Here is a 7039-nt window from a genome sequence, read left to right as displayed (position 1 = left end):
TGGTGAGATTTTTCACATTAAATGACCCTAGTTTCCCTGAATCTGTGACTTCATAGAATTACGCTGCTGCTGTTGTATTACCTTTGAGAACGCTTCCAAAACAGTGCTTCAGAACCACGTGCCCAAAATTTATTTGGGCTTGGAGAAACGTCATTTCCCAGCAGCTGTGTTTTTGCAATTGATTCCACAAATTGCACATGTTGTCCTCTTAAAATCTCAAGGAACTTGGGAAAGACCATGCTAATGAAGCTGGAAATGACACTTGCTTTTCTTGGGAATGTTTTTCCTCTTCAATTTTCATGATCAGACTTTCTGGTTTCCTAGCATATGGGAAGAATGGTGGGAGGCAGGGAGAGATTAAAGTCAAGTTTGATTTGACTAGGTGAAAAGTTAAGGTCCTCACCAAGAGCATCTCACAAATTCAGGTATCTCTGCAATACACTCCTCAGCGCAGCCACTTGCGGCAAGGCTTACTGGCTTTAATAAGCCAGCGCCACTCACCATCCAGAACCTGCCTGGCTCCAAAACCAGAGGAAACGTGCTCACGCAACACTGAGCCCATACAGCACGGCTGATACCAGAAATGCTGGGGCATCGGGAGGCGGGCCCCCCTGGAGAGACTGGGTTTAGCGAGACTTACTAGCCTGAGGGCAGAATTATACAGAAGCAGCTGCATTGCTTCAGGAGCCAGCCTGGTTTATACACAAGCTGGATAATCCACCTGTGACAGTGGAGACTTGATTGTACCACCTCCGCTTCAGAAAAAGCCCTTCGAAGAGATACCTTGTATTGTTAGCAGGCAAATTGACATACTTTATCTTGCTGCAATTTCCATCTCTGCTGAGGGTGCTGCAGCGGCACTTGCATGCAAATGGAGTTGCTGTTTGTTCACTGGAGCTTTCTCTTTCACTCCACACCCTCTGCTTTTTGCTGCACGCCCAGAGAAAGTGCCTCATTAGGCAACTGTGGCATCTTCCAGGCTCATTACTATGGAAATGGCCGTAAGGTTACAATCCCACTTGAGTGGATAATCAGGAAGAACTGTACCTGGGGGAAATGAGCCTATGTGTACGTACTGACTGCCGCCTTCCCCTACTGCTGTGGAACTCCACAGGGAGAAGAATTAAAGCAAACAGGAGCTAATGGTAACAGGATTAAGGCTCAACATTTCTTTGGAAATAATAGTTCAGTACGGCTAGAGGAGAAATGATGAGAGGCAGAGCCTGAGCAGGGAAGATAGTCCACATCTGGCTTGAGAGATACGGGGAAGTAGAGGAGGAAAAGCTTTACTTTCCAAAACAAAGTGATTTGATTCCTGTCAAATGGATCCCATGAAAGTGGAGAACTTAGGCAAGGAATCCAGTGGCTATCTCCAGTGGGAATAGCTTTTTGGGGATGGGGGAAGAGAGTTCAGTAAGGAAGGAAGCAAGATTTTCGGTGGGCATAAAAATGTTCTTATGTGTGATAGTCTGGTATATTCACCAGGAAAAGGGAAAATCACTGATGCTGCGGCAGGCAATTTATGAAAGGGTTCAGCGTCAGTTTTCAGTGCAATGCTAATTAATTAAAGGTTGGTGGTATCTGCTTTCAAAATGTTTGAAAAGCCACTTCTCATTCTGATTTTTTTCCTAAATGCTGCTGGAAAATGTATTTGGAGAAGTGTATGGAAAGGTCGATATGAGCCTAACACTGCAGACAGCATTTGATACACCATTTCAGAATTACTATTTTTTATTTGGTGATAAGGAAGGCAGGCAATCAAAGGGAAAGTACGGGGAATATTTTTTGCCATTCTTATAGTCTTTCTTTTTCTTTATTTTTTTTTTTCTTTGCTGAATGATCTTTCCTAGTTGTCAGTGTAAGAGGGGACTATCATCATCATATACTTGAAACACTTTGCTACAGCCCAAGGACTCAGAAAGATCCCACAGTGAGACTTCATACCAGCACACAGTGGAAGAACTGCCACGTACCTCACATGTTTTTGGTACCCATGTAAGAACCCCTGCACCAACATCGTAATTTTCTAAAGAACTTCTAACGATTAATTTTTCTTTTGCTTCATCTCAGCGATCCCTTCTTGGCTTTTGCCTTCCCTCCCTATTACAAGGCAGCGTTCTGCTCCCTGTACAGAAGTCTGGCTCCTCTGGTGAGGTGCTTCAGTGGTATCTGACACCTGTGTGCGGGTAACCCACCGCAATTCTCCTTTGTCTCAGCAGAAATCCAGGGAAGTTGTTGTTTGGGTAACCTTTGAGACAGAAGGCTTCTGTTGCTGTTTAGGTACCTCTGACAAAATGCAGCACTGCGATCTGGGTGTCAGGTCTTCGTTATGGGAAGAGCCTATATCTGAGAGGACGTGGCTGCCTGAGACTCGGTGGGCCACCCAGTGCTCCACTTCTCTGGTAAAATTAATTAGTGCTGAATAGAAGTTAAAATTTAATCTCTGGATATTTACTCTACCGGAAGCATAACAAAGATCATCTTAATTCCTGCAAGATGAAGATTTACTACAGGCCACTGTTATACAGCTGTTAAACTAAACCAACATCCTTCAGTCCCTATTCTTCTGGCCTGGACGCTGTGGAAGACACAGCTCTGTCAAACCCTCCCTCCCCGGGTCAAACCCTCCCTCCTCAGGTATGTTACGGTGACGGTTTTGTGAGGCGGGACGATTCCACCCTCTCCTAGAACATGGCATTTGGACCAGAAAACATACAGGGGAAACTTCAGTTCCAACGAGAACTGATGAGAAACTTCTGTTGATTTCCATGGGAAAACAGTTAGGGTTGTGGAAAGAAATTACCTGCTCAAATTTCAAAGAGGAAATAAAAACTGGAGCCTTTTTTCACCATTGAACAGTTACTTTTCTTTTTTTTAATAAAGTCATTATAAATATGTACAAAGAGTCTCAGCATATGAAATTCCTTTTACAAAAGAGAGAAGCCACATCCAACCATAAACAGGAGTCTTCAGGAAGTCCTGTCAGCAGTGAGCGTATGCTTTGCTCTTGCTTTGGTGAGGGTGGAAACTTGCACAGTGACTCTGCAAGAGTTTACATCCAAATATACAAGGAATTGTGTATTCACTGCATTTATTCTGTTTTGTTCTGTTAGCATCTGGGAGCAGATTGGAAAATTTGCAAATGTCTTAAGGACTAAAGATGATGGGAAGATTTTTTCTTGTGATAACTGTGGTCTTCAAATTGATTGGAAAGGTTATGCTGTGAATACCCATGAAAACTAAATCCCACGGTAGCTAGTTTTGCTCTCTACTTAGGCGGCATCTGTAACTAATAATGGATGTAACTAATAATGGCAGTTCAATACCCAGATGCTTTCAGTGAATATTTGTCAAGCTCCAAAGTCACTTTCTGTAAATATTAAAAAACTTGTGAAATTCAAGTACTCAGGTATTCACACAGAGTGAACGCTGAAGAAGTCTGATTGGAGTTACATGAAAATTCACTCTTGTATTCAAATAAATAATGTCAAAAAAAAAAAAAAATCACCTGTTTTGTATTTTGTAGTTTTAAATTTCCCTTGCAGATGGGGAATGGGAATTCTGCAGCGTTGACTGGAACAGTCAGCTTTTTCCCACAACTGCCAAGGGCAGAGCTGTTGTTTGGAAGACCCGAGCGTGGGAGTGCGTTTGGGGTACGTGCTGATGGAGATTCTTGTTCTGCAGATGGTGCGTGATTCAAGCCAGTCGGATTGGCAGGGGAAGAAGCACAGAAGTGTCCTATGCTGGGGACAGGGATGTACCTGCCCTGCGAGCCAAGACAGCCTTTTGATTGAAAAGAGCTTGCGCATTCAGACCAGGACAGAATGAGAAGGCCAAGGTAGGAGCAGTGTGCGAGGATTCCTCTCCTCCATTCGGACTAGCAGATACACTAGTGTTTTCCTAAGGAAGATCAAGTCCCATGTTATTTAGACTTCCTTAGGCTTTCGGATTTTGAATTAACATGGCCGGTGTCTCCTAACCTTTTGTACTGAGAGAGATGAACAAGTTTAGCTCAGCATACGGCAAGCAGCGCCTTGCAAAGTGTTTGAAAAGCATGAGGCTGATTTTGAAGCTTGGATTCAAAATCAAATTTGCTGTAAGCAAATTTGCTGTAAGAAAAGTTGTGAAGATACTGTTCACCTGTTGTGGAGGTAGAATATAGCCAGGAGGTTTTGACCTGGACAAAAAAATATGGGTCCAGGATCTAATTTGGAGCTACAGGTAGTTTGTTACGTATCTCTCAGACTTCTGTCAAGACCATGGACAGATGTTTTAAAACTGTTTGTAGGAAAATTCAATGTTAAGGTAGATGTACTATTCTGTCCTCAGCATGAACCATTTTGTACATGGTACTGCAGTTTTTAGAAGGGAAAGATCTCCTTCAGTTTTGCTTCCCCATTCTCCATTGCCCCCCCCAAGTGAGATCCTCCTCTGCCTGCTCAACCTACGAGGACTACAGCCATAGCAGCATTTCACCAAATTGTTTCATCTTGAGAGACAGCTGGGAAAAGCGCCTGATTCCAAGTTGTGGGTGTAGAGGCGGCACCCGTTTAACCAAATCTGTTTGTAATCAATTTCATTAGAAGGTACTGCTTCTGCTGTTGCAGTGCAGTTAAGACCTTTATAATTTTAGCATGATATAGAAACAAAGCAAATTCACAAATCAGATTAAACTGACTTAACAAGTGTTTCTGATTTAAGTAAATTGCTTTAGTAATGGGCTTAGCTAAATTAGGGTAATTTCTGCATGCCTACATGCTCTAAAACAGAAGCACGATGGGTTTCTCATTCCTCATCACTGACAACTCATTGATTTTGGTGATTTGCTGTATGTTTTTATTGGGTGATGCCTCTCTTGGGCACATGAAAGCGTATGACAGGAGGCATTGTTGTTCCTGTACAATACAGGAGGTAGAACTGGTCCCATTCCATGGTTTTATACCTACTGAAAATAATTCTAAGGGAGAAGAGGAAAGAATCTGGAATTAATGAGCTAAATTCTGTCCTGGGTGTAACCCAGCTGTCCGCAAGAAGACAGCGGTGCTATCCTAGAATTAATTTGGCCAAAGGCCTTATTTTAACGGGCAGGGGGAGAGAAGCTGATTAGGAGTCCACACTGGACTGCTTTTTTAACTTGAAATATGAAGTTTCAATATGTGATGGGAGCGATCTTGGTGGAGTGCTGCTTTAAAAATTAATAAAGACTTTCCTCACAGCCACATTATGCGGTGTTCTATATAGACTATGATCTCATAACCTCCTCCTCTGGCTTGCACACGCACCGTCTGCTGAAACCTAAGATGAGGTCTTTTTTTTCATTTAGAGAGCACTCCCCAGCCTTCATGGAGGCGCAACTGCGAAGCTAATCAAAATCAATGACTTCTTGGCTGCTGTAAAAAAAAAAAAGAGGAGCGAGAGAGAGGAACTGTGCTGGTTTCCTACCCATTAGTACGGTGCAGAAACCCCCCACCATCTCACACAGCTGTTGCAATACAGTAAGAACAGCACTAGGGGAGTATACAGCATGCTTTCTTTTCCGATACAAACATCAACCAGGGTTAAATCAGATATTTTAAAAAGGATAAAAACACCCCTTGTCAAAAAACGGAGGCATTCAAGAATAGCAATTATACCAGAAAATGTAAGGCTTTGACAAATACATACCCTCTAGTAAGTAATTCGATTTATGTACAGGGAATGCTGGCTATAAAGTGCTGGTAAGCCGTTTCTCTAGCAAAGCTTGCTTGACCCAGCAACTAATAGATGAAAGTCTCCAAAACTTAGACCTCGGTTCACACTAAACATCCAATTTAGAACTACGAAAGTGAAGCAGATCAGGATTAAAGCAGGATTTGGGGTAGTGGACCTGCTCATTTACTCTTGGGAAGCACCATAGATTTGGTTGTTGTTTCATGACAATAACAATGGGCAGCGCGGGTCTTCGAACATTTTCGCTGAATGTTGGGAACCCCCAGGGAGGAGACTGCTCCCCTGGTAGTTCTGGGCGTTTGGGTTTTGTACAGAAAAGCCTGTCCTCGGTGGGGTAGGGCTGAGGGAGATTAGCCAATCGCTTTGCTACTGAGGTTGACCACCGATTCAAGGGGCTTTCCCAAGGTGAGGAGGCTATGGTAAGGGCAGAACTTTCTTTCCTTCTCCTTTGCTGTGCTGTAATGTTTCAGGGGAATTGCCTCTTTGGGAAGAATGCTACGAGAAGTCTCAAGGCTGCAGAGCCAAACAGCCAGCGTGGCAGGAGAACCAATGGCAGTGCAAACTACGCACAGAAGATGCAAGGGAAAATGGAATAATGCATATTCCGGGTGAGAAGTTCATTAAACATTCAGGACTCAGGAGCTTCTAATTGTTGAAGGTGAGGACTATGTGGGAGAGCCCTCTCTCTTGCACTGGGAAATGTAAGCCAGCTCCTGCGCCGGATGAGTGCTCACAAGGCTGCCTCTGTGTACGCGGGGTACGCGCACAGGGTGAGGGAAGATTGTGGAGGGGTGGAGAGGAGACCTCCTGTGGGCTGCATGTCCTGTATAGCAAAGTGACGCAGCCCGTCTTCCTGATCAATTATTTTCTGTTCAGATTTGACTTGTGCAATACCATACACACAATATCACTTTCTCGTTTGAGTGATGTGCAGAAAGTTGTATTTTTAAGACTATGCCCGGATCTAGCAGTCAGTAATCCAGCGCTTGCAACACTGCTGAAATCAGGCGAGGCTCCTCCCTTTGCTAGAAGAACTCTTACTTACTTCACTAGGAGGCTGAGCCGGGAAGGAGTACGGGATGCCGAGTACTACTGAGCATCAGGCCAAAAATGGTAGGAAAATGTTTTATCGGTCCCTGTGGTTCTGAGACCATCCAAACTCTATCAACAGACAAACTACACTTAGCTACATGATCCCTCCAAACACTGCACATAATATAAAGTAGGGCAAGGTTATTCATTAGGAACAATTTGCTCTTTCAGCATAGCCCTTTTTGCTGTTTGCGAATTGACTTGGATCAATAATACCCGTGAATATGTGTGCAGGGGC

This window comes from Gavia stellata, chromosome 21, assembly GCF_030936135.1.
Source record: "Gavia stellata isolate bGavSte3 chromosome 21, bGavSte3.hap2, whole genome shotgun sequence".
NCBI classification, from domain to species: domain Eukaryota; kingdom Metazoa; phylum Chordata; class Aves; order Gaviiformes; family Gaviidae; genus Gavia; species Gavia stellata.
The sequence above is the reverse complement of the archived record's forward strand: the minus strand, read 5'-3'. Positions refer to the sequence as shown.